Source organism: Sciurus vulgaris (assembly GCF_902686455.1).
Source record: "Sciurus vulgaris genome assembly, chromosome: 5".
Lineage (NCBI taxonomy): Eukaryota > Metazoa > Chordata > Mammalia > Rodentia > Sciuridae > Sciurus > Sciurus vulgaris.
The window spans coordinates 63,808,118-63,827,989 of NC_136465.1; the positions used below are offsets into that span (position 1 = coordinate 63,808,118).

The 19,872-nt window shown below is 41.1% G+C and overlaps 1 pseudogene across 1 annotated transcript; it reads right to left on the reverse strand.

Moving 5' to 3' along the window:
* Positions 1-7,753: 7,753 nt before the first annotated feature.
* LOC306661044 (forkhead box protein K2-like) lies at positions 7,754-9,807 on the reverse strand (annotated as a pseudogene). Its single transcript has 2 exons — positions 9,727-9,807; positions 7,754-9,559 (listed from the first exon to the last, which is right to left on the reverse strand). The product of its transcript is annotated as a forkhead box protein K2-like (transcript).
* Positions 9,808-19,872: the final 10,065 nt, after the last annotated feature.

Sequence of the window (19,872 nt, forward strand, 5' to 3'; positions counted from 1 at the left end):
CTGCTCCTAAGCCAACAAGTTGAAGGTTTGGACCTACTTTTTCTTCTATAAGATGCAGGGTCTCTGGTTTGATTCCGAGGTCCTTGATCCATTTTGACTTGAGTTTTGTGCAGGGTGAGAGATAGGGGTTTAATTTCATTCTGTTGTATATGGTTTTCCAGTTTTCCCAGCACCATTTGTTGAAGAGGCTATCTTTTCTCCATTGCATATTTTTGGCCCCTTTGTCTAGTATGAGAAAATTGTATATTTGGGTTTATGTCCATGTCCTCTATTCTGTACCATTGATCTACCTGTCTATTTTGGTACAGTACCATGCCGTTTTTGTTACTATTGCTTTGTAGTAGAGTTGAAGATCTGGTATTGCGATACTCCCTGCTTCGCTCTTTCTACTGAGGATTGCTTTAGCTATTCTGGGTTTTTTATTCTTCAAGATGAATTTCATTATTGCTTGCTCTATTTCTGTAAGGTACATCATTGGGATTTTAATTGGAATTGCATTGAATCTGTATAGCACTTTAGGTAGTATGGCCATTTTGACAATATTAATTCTGCCTATCCAAGAACATGGGAGATCTTTCCATCTTCTAAGGTTTTCTTTAATTACTTTCTTTAGTGTTCTGTAGTTCTCATTGTAGCGGTCTTTCACCTCTTTTGTGAGGTTGATTCCCAAGTATTTTATTTTTTTTGATGCTATTGTGAATGGGGTAGTTTTCCTAATTTCTCTTTCTGAAGATTTATCACTTATGTATAAAAATGCATTGGATTTATGAGCATTGATCTTGTAACCTGCTACTTTACTGAATTCACTTATGAGTTCTAAGAGTTTTCTGGTGGAATTTCCAGGTTCCTCCAAATATATAATCATGTCATCAGTGAACAGGGATATTTTGAGTTCTTCTTTTCCAATTCATATCCCTTTAATTTTTTGGTTTGTCTAATAGCTCTGGCTAGAGTCTCAAGGACGATGTTGAATAGAAGTGGTGAAAGAGGGCATCCCTGCCTTGAACCAGTTTTTAGGGGGAATGCTTTCAGTTTTTCACCATTTAGAATGATATTGGCCATGGGCTTAGCGTAGATGGCCTTTACAATGTTAAGGAATGTTCCCACTACCCCAATTTTTTCTAGTGTTTTGAGCATGAAGGGATGCTGTATTTTATCGAATGCTTTTTCTGCATCTATTGAAATAATCATGTGATTCTTAGCTTTTAGTCTGTTGATATGGTGAATTACATTTATTGATTTCCAGATGTTGAACCAACCTTGCATCCCTGGGATAAAACCCACTTGGTCGTGGTGCACTATCTTTTTCATACATTTTTGTATGCAATTTGCTAAAATTTTGTTGAGAATTTTTGCGTCAATGTTCATTAAGGATATTGGTCTGAAATTTTCTTTACTCGATGTGTCTCTGTGTGGTGTAGGTATCAGGGTGATATTGGCTTCATAGAATGAGTTTGGGAGGGTTCCCTCCTCTTCTATTTCATGGAATACTTTGAGGAGTATTGGAATGAGCTCTTCTTTAAAGGTTTTGTAGAACTTGGCTGAGAACCCATCTGGTCCTGGACTTTCTTTGTTGGTAGGCTTTTGATGACCTCTTCTATTTCATTGCTTGAAATTGATTTATTAAGTTGTGTATGTCCTCCTGGTTTGTTTAGGTAATTCATATGTCTCTAGAAACTTGTTGATGTCTTCAAGGTCTGTCTTGATGGAGTACAGATTTTCAAAATAGCTTCTAATTATGTTTTGTATTTCACTCGTGTCTGTTGTGATAGTTCCTTGTTCATTCTGAATTTTAGTAATTTGAGTTTTCTCCCTCTTTCTCTTTGTTAATGTGGCTAAGGGTTTATCAATTTTGTTTATTTTTTCAAAGAACCAACTATTTATTTTGTTAATTTTTCTGATTGTTTCTTTGTTTCAATTTCCTTGATTTTGGCTCTGATTTTAACTATTTCCTGTCTTCTACTACTTTTGGTGTTGGTCTGCTCTTCTTTTTCTAGGGCTTTGAGCTGTAGTGTTAAGTCATTTATTTGTTGATTTCTACTTCTTTTGTTGAATGCACCCCATGAAATAAATCTTCCTCTAAGTACTGCTTTCATAGTGTCTCAGAGGTTTTGATATGATGTGTCTTTGTTCTCTTTTACTTCTAACAATTTTTTTTATTTTCCTCCTGATGTCTTCTGTTATCCATTCATCATATAATAGTGTATTATTTAATCTCCAGGTATTGGAGAAGTTTCTATTTTTTATTCTGTCATTTATTTCTAATTTCAATCCATTATGATCTGATAGAGTACAAGGTAGTATATCTTCTTGTATTTGCTAACAGTAGCTTTGTGGCATCAAATATGGTCTATTTTAGAGAAGGATCCATGTGCTGCTGAGAAGAAAGTGTATTTGTTCTTTGTTGGATTGTATATTCTATATAAGTTGGTTAAGTCTAAATTGTTGATTGTGTTATTGAGATCTATGGTTTCTTCATTCAATTTTTGTTTGGAAGATCTATCCAGCGGTGAGAGAGGTGTGTTAAAATTGCCTAGTATTATTGTGTTGTGGTCTATTTGATTTCTGGAGTTGAGAAGGATTTGTTTGACATACATGGATGAGCCAATGTTCAAGGCATAGATATTTATGATTGTTATGTCTTGCTGATTTATGCTTCCCTTAAGCAGTATGTAATGTCCTTCTTTATCCCTTCTGACTAGTTTTGGCTTGAAGTCCACATTATCTGAAATGAGGATGGATACTCCAGCTTTTTTGCTGTGTCCGTGTGCATGGTATGTTTTTTCCCATCCTTTCACTTTTAGTCTATGGGTATCTCTTTCTATGAGATGAGTCTCTTGCAGGCAGCATATTGTTGGATTTTTCTTTTTAATCCAATCTACCAGTCTATGTCTTTTGATTGATGAGTTCAGGCCATTAACATTCAGGGTTATTATTGTGATATGATTTGTATTCCCAGTCATTTGACTCATTTTTGTTTTTTGACATGATTTGGTTTGTCCTTTATTTGGCTATTCCTTTACGCTAGTTCCTCCCATTGCTGATTTGCATCGTTGTTTCTCATCTCTTCCTCATGGAATATTTTGCTGAGAATGTTCTGTAATGCTGGCTTTCTTTTTGTAAATTCCTTTAGCTTTTGTTTATCATGGAAGGATCTTATTTCGTCGTCAAATCTGAAGGTAAGTTTTGCTGGATATAAGATTCTTGGTTGGCATCCGTTTTCTTTCAGGGCTTGGTAAATGTTGTTCCAGGCCCTTCTAGCTTTTAGGGTTGGACTGAAAAATCTGCTAATATTCTTATTGGTTTCCCCCTGAATGTAATTTTATTCTTTTCTCACACGGCCTTTAAAATTCTGTCTTTATTTTGTATGTTAGGTATTTTCATAATAATGTGCCTTGGTGTCGGTTTGTTGTAATTTTGTGTATTTGGAGTCCTATAAGCCTCTTGTACTTGGTTTTCCATTTCATTCTTCAGATTTGGGAAATTTTCTGATATTATTTCATTGAATAGATTGTTCATTCCTTTGGTCTGTTTCTCTAAGCCTTCCTCAATCCCAATAATTCTTAAATCTGGCCTTTTCATGATATCCCATAATTCTTGTAGATTCTGTTCATGATTTCTTATCATCTTCTCTGTTTCGTCAACTTTGTTTTCAAGATTATTTTGTCTTCAATGTCTGAGGTTCTGTCTTGCAGGTGTTCTATCCTATTGGTTATGCTTTCTATGGAGTTTTTAACTTGGTTTATTGTGTCCTTCATTTGAAGGATTTCTGTTTGGCTTTTTTTCAGTATCTCTAACTCATTATTGAAATGATCTCTTGATTCCCGTTATTTGCTCTTTTAACTGTTGATTGGTGCGATCATTTAATGCCTGCATTTGCTCTTTCATCTCCTCCTTCAATGCCTGTAGTTGCTCTTTCATCTCCTTGTTTGCTTCCCTGATTGTTTTAATTATGTACATTCTGAACTCCCTTTCTGACATTTCTTCTTCTGTGCTGTCATTGGGTTTTATTGATAAAGTATCTAGGTTTGTTTGGGACATTTTATTCCCTTGTTTTCTCATGTTGGTCAGATGTCAGTGGGACTCTGTGATATTGTAGATTTCCTCTATTGGTTTATAGTGTCCCTGTAGATTTCCAGTGTATTTCCTCCCAACCTTCAGTAGCCTGATGTCTTGGAGTAACTTGGCAATGCAGTCCTTCCGAAGAAAGCTGCTCCTATCCTGCTACTGGTTCCAGGGCTTGGAGCTGGCTCTGTGTGGAAAGGCTCTCACTGGGGGGCCTGCTCCAAGAAGCTGGCCGTGTATGAGGAGCCCACCACCTGAGTGCGCAGGGCTGCCTGGGGAAGACTCTGGCCGCCCTGCCCTACTCTGATAAGCTGCCTGATTCTGGGCCTGCCACCCAGGCTGAGCTTCACCAGGTGGGGGAGACTCACCCCGTGGCTCTATTTTAGTCCGAGTCTCTCAATGCCTCCCCTTCTTGAATCCTGGGTTCTGGAGCAAGTGGAGATGCAGTCACCCTCTAGTCTGCCATTTGGATCGCCCCGTGGAAAAAAGCCTGAAGCCAGAGCGGGTAGGTCTGCCTGGAGTGGTCTCTGGCTGCCCTGCCCTGGTCCCAGAGGCTGCTTGCGGTTCGGAGCTCTTCGCTGCCTTGGGGACTTGTGGCTGGGTCTGTGTAGAAAGGCTCTCAGTGGGCGGTCTACTCTGAGAAGCTAGCCTAGAAATGCACTTCCCGCTGGAAGGAGCCGGGCTGCTTGGGGAAGTCCCTGGCTGCCCTGTCCTGGTCCCTGAAGCAACCTGTGGGCCGGAGCTCGCCGCGCTGGCTCAGGGACTTGGAGCTGGTTCTGTGCAGAAAGGCTCTCACTGGGGGGCCTGCTCCAAGAAGTTGGAGAAGCTGGCCGTGTGGGAGGAGCCCACCACCGGAGTACCCACCTCTGAGTTTTATGTGCACCACCTGCAGAAACATCTCAACAGCACCACAGGCGACACACAACACTTAGGACAGATCTGTCGTATTTGGTCTTTATGTAAGTAATAAGTGATTTAAAGTTGCCTAAATATACCATTCTGATGCAAATCAAAACTGCTCTAAGATTTCTTCTCATTTCAGTCAGAATGGCAATTATCAAGAATACAAGTTATAATAAGTGTTGGGAAGGATGTGGGGAAAAAGGTATACTCATACGTTTTTGGTGGGACTGTAGATTAGTGAAACCACTTTGAGAAGCAGTATGGAGATTCCTCAGAAAACTTGGAATGGAGTCACCATTTGATCTAGCTATCCTACTCCTTGGTTTATACCCAAAGGACTTAAAATCAGCATACTACAGTGATGCAGCCATATCTACGTTCATAGCAGCTCAATTCACAATAGCAAAACTATGGAACCAACCTAGATGCCCTTCAACAAATGAATGGATAAAGAAAATGTGATACATATACACAATGGACTATTACTCAGCCTTAAAGAAGAATGAAACTATGGCATTTGCACATAAATGGATCAAACTGGAGAGCATCATGCTATGTGAAATAAGCCAAAGGCCAAATGTTTTCTCTGATAAGCAGATGCTGATCCATAGTGTGGTGGGTAGGGAAGAATGTAGGAATTTTGGATAGTCCAGAAAACAGTGAGAGAGACAGAGTGTGAGACAAATTATATTAACCTATATACATGTGTGCAAATAATTTTTTAATATAAAAAATAAATAAATAAAGATAAAATATGGGTCTGCAGTTGTGGCTCAGTGTAGAGCACTTGCCTAGCATGTATGAGGCACTGGGTTCAATCCTCAGTACTACATATAAATAAATATAAAAATTATTGTATCCATTTACAACTAATAAAATTTTTATTAATTCAAAAATAAATAAATAAATCAACCGTTCTGGCCATTTTATTCCACCAGGAAATACAGGGTTTTTTCTTCTTTAAAAAAATTTTAAATAAAAAAAACCCACTACGTTTAAATTAGTTAGTTATGCTGATGACACTGAACATTCACAATAGGCTGGAGCCCTGTCTGCTCTGTAGCGGGCCCTAACCCAGAACACTCTGAAGGCCAGAGTGCTGCGTCTGACTTCCTGCTATAGGAGAAGCCATACTTCCCATTGGACTCATTGCACAAGGTCAGAGAAACTCCTACTGCAAACCAGAGGGCCAGCTGCTGCTTGCCTCCAAGACCCTGAGAGAACTGGGGGAAACCTGTAGGTCGTGAGCCGCTGGCAGTACCACACCGAAGGCCAACAAGGACAGGTGTCACCTCTACTGCACAACGGAGAGCTGGGATATTTGAAGGGGGTGATAAAAGATGGAGTACTTTCCGAAAGCAGGAAGGACTCTGTCATCATAGCATATGCAACACTTAGAGACTTGCTTTAAATGGGAAATTATGCCATGGCCAAAGTCAACATAAAGATACAAGATTAGTGGGAGGTGGGAGCCAGCAGGTGCCTCTGCCACCCATCCGCTGCTCCCTGCCGGGAGGGGCGGATCAAATTCGTCAGATAAATGCTCTACGTGGGTCCGGGAAGGCATCCTGGGAGCCCCACTCCCCGCAAGGTCTGTAGGACAGCCAGAAGCAAACAACAGAAACCAATAAGCCAGGCTCTTCTTTTCCCCGGAGTCTACATGGAAGGTCCTGTGATTGCAAAGTTTCCAGAGTAGAAATAGAATGCTTCCAAATTTCCAGGGTCCAGCCCTAGCAGGGGTCGGGGATCAAGGTGGATGGGAGGCGTAGGCATGGTGGAGAAACAGCACACAGAGACACCAAGTATTCTGAGGTTGAATCTGTCTTTATTTTTCTGCCAGCCCTTTTATAGATATTTTTCTTTAGTAATGATTATATCATTTTATGGTTAGTTTAAAATAAGAAAAACCTTCAAAAATACAATCTATGCTTCTTCTCAAAGTACACATGACAGCCCAGACCAAAACAGCCTTATTTCCCAGCTAGATTAAAACAACCTTGTCTCCCAGCTAAATTGAGGGCACCATGATCTTCCAGCCATCAACCTTCAGAACAAACACGTCATTAGATTTTCTGAGAAACCACCCCCACTATAAACTCCCTGTTTAACAGTGAAAAGTTTTTACTATTATTAAAGGGCAAAGAAATCAACTTATAGTTAATATTTAGTCTGTTCTATTCCATATAATGGTGGACTATAATCTTATTCTGATTCTCAAAGAATTAGACTAAACATAGGAAAAACACAAATTATATTTATGACTAACTTAAATATTTTTATTATGTAAAGTATCTCTAGATTCAAATATTAAAACTGGGAAAGCAACAAAGGCTAAACACCGCATCCAAACTCAGAGGAATGCCTCTTTATCCATTATTATAATAAAGCAACCACAGGCTCCTTTTAACTTGAGCACAGCTACAATTGTTTATTTTCATATATATTATCTATGTATTACTGCTAAATTTTTATTATGTACTATTTTGTGTCCCAATATGATAAAACCTTCCTAATGTTTTTCCAATAAGTTACTAATGATATATCGATTATTAATATTAAAAAGCAACTACACATGGAGACATGCCTCGCCTATGGCCCCCAAGAGGGAGGACGCTCAACAGAACTGTGTCAAGTGTTGAGTCCTTTATTCCAACAGACTGTGTCAAGTGTCGGAGTGGCAGGAAATAGATGCGGCACTAAGACCCCATTATTTTGTAAAGAATGTATACCTCAAAATATTCTAATTCCATGTGTGAACAACAAAATACTTTCCTGTCTCTCAACCTCAGCTGATGCCAAGCATGTGTATAGGACTTGCTGTGGCATTGTTCACCTGGCCATGCATCCCAACAGGCATGGACATCACATGGGTCCCATGTTGCCTTACAGTTTTTATTGGAAGCTGATGTTGACTGAGAGGGGCCTGTTGCAATATGGTGACCATCTGGGCTGGGGTGACCTGTGATGTCTGAATGATCTGACTGGCGGCACCCAGTGTAGTGTGGTTAATTGCAGGAATGGGCTCCACTTTTCACTTTGACTTCCCTGTTGTCTCCTTTCTCTAGTGGTTCTACCTTCGGAGCAGCCAGACCACAGCCTGAGTGACCACGGCTGGGCCAGCAACTGTGTATGGCTGCGGGGGCTAGTCCAGCCACGCTGTTGACCTATCCTGCTGGTACTTAGTGGACTGCGGGCACTGTCTGCACGACGGGCGGCTGAGACTCAGAGGTGGTCACAGGTTACAACAGTGTAGGTGACAGGCTTGACTGCAGGGGGTAGCTGCCACTGGATAGTGATTAAGACTTGACGGGGGTGAGCCTGGTGTGCCCTGGACAAACTGGGCCTCTTGGATGACAGCGAATTTGGACTGTCAGGTGCTGGGCTCAGGCTCCCAGGAGACTAGCAAATAGTCCTGTGACAGGCTCTCAGAGGTCTGGGCCCCACTGGAGTGAGCAGACAACACTCCAGGCTGGGAGAGGCCGAAGCACTCAGAGAGAGAGGTCCCAGAGGAACATTTTAAACAAGGCAGCCCTAGGTGGTCTTTTTCTAAAGCCTGCTCAATTTGCTCTTAGAGGCTGGGTCTATCTTCCAGAAGGAGCCTTTGCCTTGCTCTTCTTGGGTACATGGGACTTGGATGAAATGAAGTTCCGAGAGAGATTGTGGCGAATTGAATTAAGCCAGCCCTTGTCCGCAGTCCTGTAGTATGGATAATTTTTAGTGATGTGTGTATGAATTCTGTTTAGGGTGAGTTATTTACCAGGAGCATTGTAATCACTTGTACTATTAATTGTGCACAGGAATAGATGGCTATGAATCATCCTTTGGACTGTCTCCAACTGAAGCTTCCTTTTCATTTTCTGACTGAATTATCAGTCATTAAGTTGAGGTCAGATGGTATCACACAGCCCATTTTGTATCCTGAAGACCTCCGGGGTTCGGGGAGCGGCTGGATGGGCAAGAGTTTGCAGCATTGTTGGTGCCTGTGGAGGAAGGGAGGGGGCTGATGATGTGGGCCATGGTGCCTGGAATGTTGATGGTCAGGGGCAAGTTGTGCTCTGCACAGGCTTCACCGGGCACTGGAAGCCTCCAGCTTCTCCCTTTTCTTGCTGGACAGGGCTGTGAACACTATCTTGATGTTTGTGCTCGGAAAACTGAATGTGCACTCGTGCTGCAGCTGCAGCGGCGGCGCCCTGCGCTGCTGGAACACACTGTCCATGCACAGGCGGTTCTTGCCCAGGCAGTGCAAGTAGAAGTTGCGGCCCGAGTCAGGCAGGGGCTTGGCGGGCTTGGCGGGCAACCGGGCGGCCGCGTCATGTTAGCTGCCCAGGGCGGTGAAGCTCTTCAGGTGGCGCCACGAGATGACGCTCCAGTGACCCGAGCCCTGCGACGAGTTGTGACCCATGATTACCCAGCGCTTCTTCATAAAATACTCGAACTCGCCGCCTTCCAGCAGCGCCACGGCCCAATCGCCAGGCGGCGATCCGCCACCCTTGCCCCTCGGCCGCCATGGCCTGCGAGGAGCCAGGGCGCCCAGGCAGGCGGGGGCCTGGATGGGTTCGTGGGCCCGCGAGTCAGGGATGGGTGCCCGAGGCTGTGGGTTTATCTTCGTATTAAATTATCTTCTTCTGATGGTTTTTCCTTATTTAAATGCACTAGCTCATACTTCAAGTACAATTTAAATGGTACTTGAGATTCAAGACATCCATCACTCTTGACTTACTCCTCAGCTTACTGCAATGTCCCTAATGTTTCCCTGACTGGCACGATGACTTTAAGGTATATGGAATTTCTAATACTGAATCGTGGTTGAATTCCTGTAATAAAAAACCTCTGGGTCATACTGTGTTTTTCAATGTGGTATGGAGTCTACTTACTAATGTTTTGCTAATTATTTTTGCATTGACATTTATAAGTAAGACCATTTTATGTGTTTTTATTTCTCCCCACTGCAAGATAATAGAACCTACTTAGAGAGACTATGTTCGTACTGACCATAGCCTAACAGGCAGTCTTACGTTTTAGACTTTAGTTCCTAATTTTTAACATGGTGTATATAAGTTTCCATGAGGGACCCATACTGCATATTCATGAAAAAAAAAATGGATAAGTGAGGGCTTACATTTACCCTTGAGTATTCTGTGGCATAAGAGAAGAGGAATAGTTGAAGCACTACAAAATTTAATTAGTTCAATATTAATATCCCTTTCAGTCCACTCATCCTTTCACTCTCATCATTCTTAAAACAACCACAAAAATTTGCCAGAAGAGATTTAAAGAGCTACTTATGGCACTGTTTTTTGTTTTTTTTTTTTTTTAATTTTAATGTGGTGGGTTTGGGTTCACAAAATGAAAAAAGGGAAAATTTCAATCCTTTGCTGGATGTGTACTGTAGTAGGAAAGGGAATTTCACTGGCATCAACTCTGTACTCTTTTTTTTTTTGCGGTGCTGGGAATTGAACCCAGGGACTTAATCAACTCTGAATAGAGAATTTGGATCAAATTGCTCACAGAAACACCAAATTTAAAGAAAGTAATCATATTGTCTTCTCCCTTAGCAAACTCATATTGGAACATAAGGTGATTTCTGTCAACAAAACAAAACAAAACAAAAATCTGGAGGTTGTCCCTCTTATTGAGATTTGCAAACACTGGTGTGACAAAAACATATGAATGCCCATGTTCCCAAACTAGAGAGAAGCAAAAATATAGCTGATAAATTATGGTGGAAAGTAAAAGAGGATTTCACTGGATATTGTGTTAAGTATGAATTCTACTAATTCCTGGAATAAAATATTTAAAAAGTAAAATAAAATCTTGGTAGATATGACTTTATGGCATCCCTAAAAGAGCAGGCATTGGGATTTAAAAGTCTGGATTATCTAACTGAGTAGCCCAGTGAGCTAAACAAGCAGCCTACCAAGGGTGTTGCACAATTCTCTTTCCTAACACCAGTCTTTTATCTGGTGTTTGCCAGCCCTGCTATGCCTTCAAAGGAAGCCTCAAGCCAATCTCATGCTAGGGAAAGACTGGCATAGCTGCCAGTTTGGAACATGGCAGAGAGTTACCCACTTCCCTGCCCACCTTCTTGCTAGGCACCCTTATCTCCCGTTCTAAAACTCAGTGCTTTAATACTTCTATTTTCTGAACAGAGTCTAAAAGCTAAGCAGTGCTAAGCAGTGCTAGAGGCACTCAAAAAGTGTATGGTTGGTTTTAAGGCAGGAATATATATATCTTCACTACCTCCCCCGCACACTCTGCAAGAATCTCAAAATGATTGAGGGTTGAGAAGGGCTAGAGGTTGGACAGGGACTCAACAAAAGGAGGAAAAATGGAAATATGATGGGGAAGGAGAAACATCTTCATTCCTTACATATCATCCCCCAAACTTTCTGGCAGCCCCACCCAATTACACATTCCTCTTTTTTGTGACTTTGTCATTCACTTGTATTTTAATGTAATTCACATACATCTGTAAGAAAGGAACATAAATGATTCTCCCCTGCACTAAACCTGGCCTATGGGGTCATACACTCTCAGAAGTCCATTGAGGCTTATTCAAATCCATCAATAGGTCTTTCATCTCCATCAGGAGAAAATATGCCTTTTCCTGAGATGGGGCTGACTGCTCCTGATCCAAATTCTCTTCAAAATGCCAATGTATACACCTGTGGGACTTGCTGGTAGGTCCTCTGACTCATGTCATCTGTGTCTTCTCTGACTTCCATATCCACAGAGGCACTCCTCCAACACTTTCTCTCATCAATTTCACTTCATATCAATACCATTTGACACAATCTGAATAATTTATTGGCATTTGTAAGCTCGGGGGCATGGCTAGTAGCCAAATAAAATCAGACAGAAAGTGACTGAAGCAAGCTTTATTGGAATTTGGCTCTCAGGTAAAATTCCCAGCCCCCCGGGGTACAGGTCAGGGTAGGAAGCCGGAGAAAATCACACATGGCCCTGGCTGCCCAGGGTCTTTATAAGCTGAAATGGGCGGGGGTCCTGTTGAGTGACAGGTGGATGTAAGGGTCAGTTGAGTTTTCCTGCCCATTTGATTGGTGGCCATGTGGTGCACTGCCCTTTGCTTCAGTTGTTCGGCTCTTCTCATATAGTTGCCCAAATTTCGACCTAAGAGTATTTATGAAGGCAGGAATGTCTGTCTTATCACTAACTCTAGCTTTTGGAACAGTGTCTAAAACAGAAGGTGTAGAGTAGGCCCCCTTATCCTCAGGTTTATTTTCTATATTTAAATTTCCCATGGAAAGAAGAATGAGTACACTACACTAAGATATTTTGAAAGAGAGATCACATTTACATAAGTCTGTGTGTGTGCGTGTCTGTGTGTGTATTGCTGCAGAATGAACCCAAAACTCCACACATGCAAAGTGCACAATCTACCATAGATTTATATCCCCAGTTCCTCATGTAAGTATGATTACAGTATTTTGTTGCAATTGTTCTATTTCATTTGTAGTGCATTTTACTGTATGTAACTTATAAATTAAACCTTATATAGGTATGTATGCATAGGAAAAAGCATGCTATCTATATAGTTTGGTACTTTCCATGGTTTCAGGCATCCAGTAGGGTATCTTGAATGTGGCCCCTGTGGATAAGGGAGATGACTGTACTCAAATATTTGATGAATGAATGAATGTGTGGGGAGTCCAGATGATGCCTGGGCCTTTCTACAGGTATGTAATGTGAATTCCTGTTCACTGTCTCCCTGGTACCTTCCCAGTGCCCAGATCTTTCCTTTCTACAAGTGTTTTGTCGTTCTCTGACCAGCAGGAGGGCCCATTGTGCAGCAGGAGGCCCATTGAGTGCTTTGTCTTAGCTGTCCTAAGAGCTAAGGAGTCAGTGATAAACAAGTGGTACATTTCCTGCCTTCATAAATACCTATAAATGAATGAGATCAGGTCAGATGGTGTTAAGTGGGGTGGACCCTGCCATTCTAGAATGAACAACCTGATTAGGCCTTTTCACATGTGTAACTTGGCCTCACCTTCACCCAGAGATAATAACCTTCATTTTCTTTAGTGACAAAGCAACTCTTGGCTTAAATGACGGTCTGAAAGAATTCAACATCTGTGTTTGGCCAGTCACATCACCTGTAGGTAACTGGAATCAGGTGCACTCCTCCTATGTAAGACAGGAATTGGGCTGGTGTTGAGAGAATGGTCTGTTATTCTCAACTAGTTAAGTGTGCTTTGAGTGGAGCAGCATAAATAGAGAGACACAGCCAAGGGGAAAATGTATATTTAAAATTCTCCCCCTTCATTTTCTTCTTCAAATGAATCAGTCCTGACTTTTTCATAATCCTTCTTTAGGGCATCCAAATACTCTCTAGCCTCAGAAAATTCTCCTTCTTCCATTCTTTCTCCAAATACCAATGCACAAAGACCTGGTTGGTGTAATTAGGTCAAACTTATGATCAAGGTGGGCCTAGGCCTCTGCAATTGCTGTGGTGATGCTCAGCATGCAGACAGCCCCCTGGACTTTGGCTAGATCTCTCCTGGCACCACAGTGGGTGGCTAATTGATACCTATCTGGGGAACAAGGAGGCAGAGCAACAGCAAAATATGCAAGTCAGCCAAAAGATAACTCAAGAGGGTGTGTCTTGTAAAAAGTTGTGTTAATAAATCATGGTCATATGTGTGGGGATGGGACTGCAAGAGGAAGAAATCAGGAGGTTTGAATAGTGGGCAAATAAAAAGAAGTAAGCACTGGAGAGAAAAGCAAATGGGATTGTACAAGCATATTCAAAAGCAAGGACTGGAGGAAAGGTCTAGAGAAGAAAAAGGGAGGGTTGATACTAGAAGAAATGTTAGTGGAAAATAGCAAAGAGACAAAGGAAAACGATGAATAAAATTATTGTTACATGGGAATTATCCAGTATGCATTCATCTCTAAAGAGGATATACCTTCCCTTTTAGAGGCAAATCAGTCTGGAATTGAAATTATTGTGAAGGTTACTCTTCCCAGATGGTCTCTGAAGTTCCTCTTAGTTAGGCTGCAAATAAATATGGGGAATGTTCTCTGACAAGGGTGAAGGGATGTGTAAGAAGTCATTCAGTAATCCAGAGCAATAATTAAAAAAAAATCCAAAGCCTACACTCAAAGGACTTAAAAATCAGCATACTACAGTGACACAGTGACATCTATGTTTATAGCAGCTCAATTCACAATAGCTAGATTGGAGAACCAAGCAGAGAGTGACTCTACTCACCAGATACAAATAAATAATCCAAAGCCATGCCCCCAATGTCCCACCTCCTCTAGCCACTTCCCACCTGCTTTCAGTTACCAATAAATTCATCTCATCAGGTGATTAATTCACTGATTGGGTTAAGGCTCTTGTAACCCAATAATTTCTTCTCTGAACCTTCTTGCAGTGTCTAACACATGGCTTTTGGGGAACACCTCATATCCCATATCATATCATATCATATCAAACCATAACAGTAGCTCACTGTGGGGGGACAGTTTCTTGGGCAAAATGACAGTTATGCCATAGGTATCACCAAGGGGCATCTGGGTTACATGCGCTTTTTTGAGCATTTGCCCTTCAGCCATATAAAGGAGAGTTCAGAACTTTGGGACTACACCCATGCTCACATCAGCTTGTCAAAAAACTGCTCTTGTAGAAGAGCCCTTTTATTTTTCTCCCAGCGAGTGCCTTCCCTTGTAAGTAAGCAGCTCTCTGCCCCAGATCCAGTTATATGTTTACATCATAGGTTGTAGCTGATCTCATGCTGATTAAGGCCTGGAAGTCACTCTTCATGAATTCTGGTTATTAGTGATCCACAATTTTGGGGGTGGCCAATGGCACAGCTCCCTCAAGAACTCAGGTAGTTTTTATGAGGTTGAGGGATGAAGACAAAATGGAGATTTTATTATGTATGTTTTCATTCTTCTACCTTATTTTTCTGCATTAGAAGAATTTATTTATTTATGCATTATGTAGCATGCTCATGTTTTTAAAATAAAATGTACATAATAATTGCTTTCTCTTGCTATATGCTAATGCTCAGCCACACTCTCATCCTCAGTTTGGTTTACCAAAAATAGATGGGACAGTCAGCACTGTGGCACACACCTATAATCCCGGCAGCTTACGAGGTTGAGGCAGGAGTATTGCAAGTTCAAAGCCAGTGTCAGCAAGTTAGTGAGGCCCTAGGCAACTCAGTGAGACCCTGTCTTTAAAGAAAATATTAAAATGTGACTGGGAATATGGGTCAGAGATTAAGCACACCTGGGTTAAATCTCTAGTACAAAAAAAGAAAAAAAGATAAAACAGATGGACTAGTTCCTTAGAAATATATTGTCTGGACCAGTCTCAGTAGAAAAGGCCACTTTGGATTCCTGACAGTTTTGTAGTAAGACTAACCGTTTTTTTGGCCACAGTGGTAACAGTTTCAGAACTGACCTTGGTGGATCTCATTTGCTCTACACTTCGACCCTAAAATTGTGTCAAGAAATAGACAGTTTTCAGACGATTTCTTGAAAATGTTGCTAAGGAATATTTCTCTCTATCTCTTCCTATAGATGTGTTTCAGGATTTATACATAAATCCTTTTGTATATTGCCATGTGATTTTGTTCATAAATCTTTGGTTTGTAAAATACTAGTTCTTTGCTACTTTGAGAATAATTTTAACTTGGAACTTTTCATATAAAAAATCATCAGTAGAATTGAGGTTTAGAGAATAGTCTTCAGGGTGCCGCTTAATATATATTAGTAGAAAATGAATATCCTCATTCTTCAAAGTGGGAATTAGTGATAATGACATAAATCATTGCTTTTTTTTCTAAAAGCTAGAGATTTTTTGATATTAATAAATCATACAATTAATTATGACACCGTCCCATATTGCATACTGCCATTCACCAGTTAAAAGTCTATCCCAGGCTGAGACAGAATGAGCCAAGACACATGAACACCGTCCTTGACCTCTGCAGCCAGCCTCACCTGTAACCTGTGCATGTTTTCCTCCTGGAAAAGTGAGAGACAGGGCAAGGACTGGTGGGCAATCAGGCCTCTTGACCTATTTTGGTACCAAGCAACTTACAGAAGAAATGGAATCTGTCTCATATTTCCCGTTATTTCATTGGTCTGGCTTCTGTTTGGGTGCTTTTAACATTGCAATTTCCAGAAACTTTATGTGGCTCACTAATCATTTTAAATTCACCTATTGCCTGTCCATGATAAAATTGAAAACCCCAAATTGTGTTCTGTTTTTATATGGTGTTTAAACCACTGAAACAACAGGTTCAGTGAAAGCAACCTTTCAATTACAAATCGAAACATCTGTTCAACTATCTAAGTAAAGGCTGAAAAGACCGAGGTAAATGCATTGTAGGGTGCACTGTGGTGCTTCCTCCATCTGCACAAAGATTAAGATAATTTACAAGCAGTCTGTGAAGGTTGAGACAATGTTACATTATGCTGTATGTATAATTAAATGTGCCTAAAGGGATAACCAGAATCAGCTTCTCTATTATAATTTTAACAAATAGGAGCTGGAATTGTGGCTTAGTAGTACAGCCCTGTCTAGCATATGTGAGGCACTGGGTTCCATTCTCACCACCACATATAAATAAATAAAGAAAATAAGGATTCATCAACAACTTAAAAAATTATAAAAAAACAAATATGACTAACTTCTTTTGCTGAGAGATGTTAATCAAAGATGATGTTGATTCTGTAGGATTATAAAATACTAAACTTTAAGAATATTTCCTTCTTTATATGTTTGGATTACAGGTATTTTTTTTTAGATAATTTGTTACAGTATGTTTTTAGAAATGCAGTCCCAAATTCGCATACTGCATACCAATGAAGCAAATATTGCCAGTAGTATAAATCTTACAGCCTTTTGTTTGCAAAACTACATGCCAAAGCTGGGTGCAGTGGCACACACCTGTAATCCCAGTGATTCAGGAGGCTGAGGCCAGGGATTGCAAGTTCCAGGCCAGCCCCAGTAATTCAGCTAGGAGCCTGCAGCATTGTTGCATTAACTTCTGGTGTCCAGGTTCAGTGGTTCCTTCTGTGGGGATGTGTTTTCAGTAGGTGCAAAGCTAGACCCACTGGTCTCTGAAGAGCCTCCAGTGTTTCCTAATGCCCCCAGGGCTTGAGTCAGTCCTGGGATTAGTAGGCTCTAGGGCGGCTTAGATATTGCTGAGAGTGTCAGTATTCTGCACTTTAATGGAGGAGAGTTGGGAGCTGTTGTCTTATTTGACCTTGAAGCTGAGGATTTCCAGCAAATATGGTTATTCAGCATCATCTTTGCCTACCAAAAAACTTGGTATCCTGAGTTACGAAGTTTTAAATAGAATAAATTTTGCCTTGTACATGTGGCAAATGCTTTCCTGCATTTCTTGGAGTTAACAAAAGCAAATATAATATGATTTTTCTAGGATAAATCAAAATATTATCATGTCTTAGGGTCATCTATCTGAATGTCAGTGATGTTGTTGAAGATATGGGTTTATAGGGGTATATATGTTTGAAGAAATATTTGCATATGTCCAGTGACTCCTGTTTTTATCAGTTGCTTTATTATATAAAAAAATTTAGTGAAAAATAAATTCTCTCGAGTGTTTGTAGTGTACCTTTTTAATTTTAATGAATACTTTTACAATTATGAATACTTGTTACCTTATAAAAGATTTAATGAGGGATGAAAATAACTAGGTGACTATCCCTGCTGTCATGGGGAAAAACTTATCCTTGTTTGATCTAAATGCAGAAGTTACTATTTTCTTTTCTTTCTCTCTCTCTCTCTCTCTCTCTCTCTCTCTCTCTCTCTCTCTCTCTCTCTCTCTCTCTCTCTCTCTCTCTCCTCTCCCTCTCTCTCTTTTATAGTAGGGATTGAAACCAGGGGCACTCCACCACTGAGCTACATTCTCAGCCTCTTCTTTTCTGAGACAGGGTCTCATAAGTTGCTGAGCCTTGCCTTAAATGTACAGTCCTCCTGCATCAGCATCCTGAGTGGCTGGAATCACCACACCCAGGCCAGAAGTTGTTTATTTTGTTAGCAAAAATCTTCTGGGTTTGCAAATATCAGCAATCCGATTGAAACCATACTTCTTGGGTAAAAGCACACTTACAGTGTCAGAAAAATGTGCTAGGAATGTAGCTCAGTGGTAGAGTGGCCCAGCAGACATGAGGTCCTGCGTTTAATCCCCAGCACTGCATGGGTTGCAGGGTTGGGGGTGGAGGAGGAGAAAGTAAGAAAAACACAGACTAGAACATCAAAGTATTCTGAACCTCATTTCTATATGATGAAACTGAGGCCTGGAGACTGGTAAATGACTAGCTTCGAATCAAACTGGTGGGCATCCCAGATGGGACTTGAGCTAGGACCCTTCCGGAATTGGGCTCTGATGCCTCCCACCTTACCTGTGCAACCTGTTTTGCATCTGTTTCCAGACTTGATTAATCTATATTAATTCTAATCCCTGTGTTCTCTTCCCAGCCTCTGTTTTGACTCCCCTTTGCCACCAGTGCTGCCTCTGCAGGAGGATCCCTGAGCTCAAGGCTTTGTGTTGCCTTTGGTCCCCTCCCACCATGGTGATTTTGTATGAGTGTCAAGATTCAGTCTTTCAAGTCCAGGTGACTTTCAAGTCCAGGTCTGTTGTCTGCCTGTCACCTTTGGCAGGAAGGTAATGCACAGTCATTTATCTAGGTGTGTACAAGGAGGATGGTCCTAATTCACCTAGGATGGTTAGCTAATTCTTGAATTCTTCAGAAGGTAAAGACTTCAGCTTCTTGAGGCAGGAGGATCACAAATTCAAAGCCAGCCTCAGTCACTTAACAAAGTCCTAAAACTTAGTGAGACCCTGTCTGAAAGTCAAAAGAAGAGCTGGGAATGTGACTCAGTGGTTGAGTGCCCCTGGGTTCAATTCCCATTATCAAAAAATAAAGTAAAATAAACTATTTATAAGCATGCAGTCCAGGATTTGGCAAGATATTTCAGTCACTTTGGACACCCACCTGAGAACAGTTTCCTATGTCCTCTACCCAATTTCCTGTGAACTGACCACATCCACACACCATGTTCCCAATCCCCCTACCCCCACTGTAGGTAGAGTCACTGTTTACCCATGATCCTCATTGTCACTCAGCACCCAAAGGGAATACTTGTGCCCTCAGAGTCTTTGACCTGTGAATTTGGGATCAAGTCCAAGGGACTCTGGTCTCAAGAGGCTGGAAAAGGAACTATCAACCTCAGTAACATGTTTTTGGACAAGAGAAAATTCAGAGACAGGTATTGTGATGGGCTGACAAATCTGACTCCATGAGAATGTTATAGGCCAGACTCTTAAGGGAAATGACTAAACAGACTCCATTTTGCTCTGAGACTCCATATTATGTAGGAGATAAGCTTCTACCATGGGAACACCCCGCCTCTGTACCAATCATCAGTTACTTAGCATGACATGTTTAATAATATACAATGGCAACTCCTACGTAGTAACCAATGTACCATGTAAACGGTAATTGTGTGGATGTTAGCAACCATTCTTTAGTTTGTACCTAGGTAAGAGTCAGTTGGACCCACTTCCCCCTCTGTCGATGATCTCATGATGTTAGTTTGTAATTTTAAATCATAACAACAGACACTTATGATTGAGGTGATTTTTGGTTTAAAAACCCCTACAACCCTGTGGTCAGGGCTGTCCTCCCAATAGCCATTTTTTGGGGCATTGTGTGAGACAGTCAGCTGGCCAGCTTAATAAAGACTCTCAAATTTGGACTTCTCAGTGGTGATCAAACTGTTCTTAAGTTGCGCCCCATAACAGTATTCAGATGAAGCAGTGAGAACAACAATTGATTTCCTGCTCCTTGTTCACTACTGAGGTCTGGTGGATCCCTGCTCTTGTTTCCGTGAGACAG